Source organism: Triticum dicoccoides, chromosome 5B (assembly GCF_002162155.2).
Source record: "Triticum dicoccoides isolate Atlit2015 ecotype Zavitan chromosome 5B, WEW_v2.0, whole genome shotgun sequence".
NCBI classification, from domain to species: Eukaryota; Viridiplantae; Streptophyta; class Magnoliopsida; order Poales; family Poaceae; genus Triticum; species Triticum dicoccoides.
Window position 1 is genome coordinate 550,362,515 of NC_041389.1, and position 3,749 is coordinate 550,366,263.

General features: G+C 48.8%; 1 pseudogene; it reads right to left on the reverse strand.

Annotated features, from left to right (window-relative positions):
* Positions 1-297: 297 nt before the first annotated feature.
* Positions 298-1,236, reverse strand: LOC119310052 (annotated as a pseudogene).
* Between the last annotated feature and the right edge of the window lie 2,513 nt (positions 1,237-3,749).

Here is a 3,749-nt window from a genome sequence, read left to right on the forward strand (position 1 = left end):
ACCCCCTCTCCTAGTTAAACAAGCAATTCCATGTATATGAAAGAAATCTTAAGAACGGATAAACGTTCAAAATAGCTACAAACAGTTTCAGGTTTATGAAAGTAATCTTAAAAACAAATAAGTGTTCAAAACAGCAATAAGAAACAATCCAATGTACTGAATTTGTATACGATTACAAACAAACGCAATAGAACTTCTCAAACTGTTTCCCACTTGATGCCTAGAGAACACACATATGATATGGTGCACTATGATCATCACAATAAACGGCCGATTGAGGAGTCCAGAACCTATGGCCTATCCGCAGCCCACCAAACCAATGCAGCTAGGATAAGAAAGCTTGGATCGCAGGTGGCCACGACATCTGCTGTCGTGGCACTTCTCCCGAAGCGCGGCGTCCTCCTAATTGTCTGGCATGACAAAAGAGAGGAGCTCGGCGGCGTCCTCGTCCAGAACAATAACAGTGATGTCTCCGACCGTCCAGTAGGCGGACCAATCGTTGCTCCCTGCGAAATGGATGGGGTCCAAGTCCCCGTCAGGGAAGACTGGCTTGCTGCTAAGTGCGGTGGTGGAGGTCCAGCCGCCGGCGGCAGAAGAGAAGGCGCATGCCCTGGCATTGCGGTCCCGAAGGCGAAAGACCATGCACGTCACACTGAAGTTGAGAGGCTGATGCCCGCGTCCACGTCCTCGCCGCCGAGGAGGAAAGCGCCCAGCATGTTGCAGCCATGGAACCACGCCGAGCAAGGGATTTCCTTGTAGCACCAGGCCAGGGGATCACAGATCAGGAGGCGTGGCGCCCGCGACCTATGGAAGAGGGGCAGGAGGCCGCCAGGATGTCGGCGAGCTCCCATCGGTAATCGCTAAAAATTCCCCCAGCGGGAGGAAGTCGAGTGCCAGATTTCAATGGATGATGGTGTCCACCCATAACAAAGGGGGGGAGGAAGGTATGAAGACAGGGTTAAGGCTAGGCGGGCGTGGGGAGCCATAGCCGTCCTCAACGCAGTAGTGGCCAACGACATGGTCGGGTACGCCGTGGAGAGATCTGAACCGGGGGAGGAAGCCGCCGCTGTCACCTGCGATTACGTGGCGCCAGCGCTTGCAGGTGCTCGCAACACAGACGAGCTGGGCGGGCAAGGGGAGGCGCATGAACACCAGCTCGAGAAGCTCGTCCAGGAGGACGTCAATCTCGGCCGCCTGCGGGGATCCCCTCCGGGAATTCTTGCGGTGGCCGGCCATGGCCTGGGCACCTAGATCTAGATCGGAAAAGGTTGGGCTAGGAAATGTGCGCATAATGCTGGGTTTCCCTCATGTAGCACGAGTGAGTCAGTAGTGTGCTGGAACTCACTCGCCGCAAAGCCTCAAAATAAGGAACTGTCCGAGAAGTCAACGGTTGATGCTTATCTTATGAAGACACGCCGAAGCAAGCAGCAGCGAAATGGGATTGGAACCGGATTCCTTTTATGGAAAAATAACATCGCCGTCACTACGGGAGGATGTTTGTTGCAACCCCAAAGTTTCCGTGTTTAAAATAATTGTTGTGCTAGTCCTAAAAATCATGTCCAAGCACTAAATTTGTAAAAATGCAACGCCCATTCAATAAAAAATGCACTTTGCCTGGAATGATGGAAATTGTATTTTCAACAATCAATTTAATTTTTCCCGCAAAAAAAACAATCAATTTAATTTAGACATAAGGAAATCTAGGTCGACTCAGAAGAAAACAGAGAAAAAAACCGTAACAAAAAGGTCAGAAACGCACGACTCAAATTTATAGAAAGAAGAAAACGCGAGCGCGTTCACTCACGCACGCCAGAGGAGAACAGCTAGGCACGTTTCAATGCATTCCTCTTCCTCTCTTGCGCGTGAAAACTTTCCAATATATTTTATCATCAGCTCCTCCATGATCGATCCATCTGCCCATCTGATGCCCATACGTTGAAATCTACTCTTGCTCCCGATCAAATCCATCTCCATCCATATGACGTGCCGACTCCTCTCGACGGCGACGGCCCCAGACCTGTTCTTCTGGACGAGTATCGGGACTGGAGCAGTCTGCCGGAGGAGCTCCTGCAGCACATCGGCAAGATGCTCCACTCGCGGCGGGACGCCTTCAACTTCCGGTCCATGTGCCCGGATGGCGCGCCGCGCTGCCGTTCACCAAGTACTTGGCGCCGATGCTGATGATGCTGCCCTTCTGCCCCAACTCACCGGACATCGCCGTCACTTTCTTCACAGCGGCAGACGACGGGGAGACGACCTTGATGAGGAACCTCCCGTCGCTGCGAGGCAAGATACTGTGCGACTCATCGCGTGGGTGGTTGGCGCTGGTCGACGAGGCCTGGTGCGTGACTCAGGGTGGACACGGTCTGGGCCGGTCCGGTCCCGGTCCGAGCCGTCACTTGGACCGGCCGCCGGCGGTCCGGTCCGGACCGGACCGAGCTGTCCAACGAGCTGCTTTTCTAGGACCAGACCGTTTTGTGGTCAGCTAGGTCAAGCCCGAGAGGACCGAATGGACCGGCCAGTCACCTTGCTTGGCAGACTGTATTTTGCTGCGTTTAGGTCATATTTAGCTGTTGTTTATGCAGTTGCAGGTAGCTGCCGATCGCACGATCCATCCCATGACCTGGTCTTGAGCGAAACTAGCTGAGCTACTGATTGTACGTGGACATATGCATGCTGCCGGTCCTATTATTCAGAGAAGGAGCAAGAACATGCAACGGACTAGTCATCAGTTTAGGCATCTGTTGATTTTGGAGAGTAAATAAAGCAAAAGTGCAACAACAAGTAGATAAGTTTAGCTACTGTTTAGGCATCACATAGTGACAAGCTTACGAATGGATGTAATATGATAAGTCATCACTCCTCACTACATTTTCAGATAAGTTTGGACAGGAACAACAGATATATCACATCCACAAACAATTCATTTGAACAGCAGGCACTAGACTAAATTTGGACAGTAAAAATAACTAAATTCGGACAGCATTTCCTTTGTTTTTTGGACATCAAAACAACTGATTTTGACAGCAAACATAGTACAAATCAGGTTAAGCAACACAAATACCACATCCACAAACATAATGGCTTATCATCATTGAACGACACGATTACAAACTTGCAATGACAATTTCAAGTCCATGTCAATTGGCAAGTTGAACATAACACAAATGAGAGGTTCATCTCCAAGCTAGTTGTGACATTTCACAGTTCATGACTTGACAAGTTCGAACATAACCCAAATGCAAAAGTAGCCTTCCCATGAGAAAGATCACTTTGACATTCATCTCCAAAATAGCAAGATCAAGATCAACATCCACATGATGAGCGTCTACAAGATAAGCAACATTCACATAAATAACGTTTGGTATCGTATGCCAAGTGAAACATGTAGAAAGAATTGTTACCAATCGTTGATCTCCTCCACGATGGGTAACTTGATGGTTTCAACATCATCCTCGTCATTCTCATCCCTCGGCTACAAGTGTGGAAGTTCGACAAATGCTCACATCACAACAAGACCAAAAAAGAAAGAAAGAAAAAGGTAAGGAAAAGATGGCAAACATACCACCAGATTCAAGTCAACGTGAGCACCCTTGATATAACTTGCACCACAAACTAATGCCTCCACCATAACCGGTTTTAAAGAACTCCTGTAGTCATCTAATACACACAAGTAGACAAACTAGTTTGAGGATGAGAACTTGACAAGTTTATATCCAAAGTTCATTAGTACGAGTTGACATACCTAA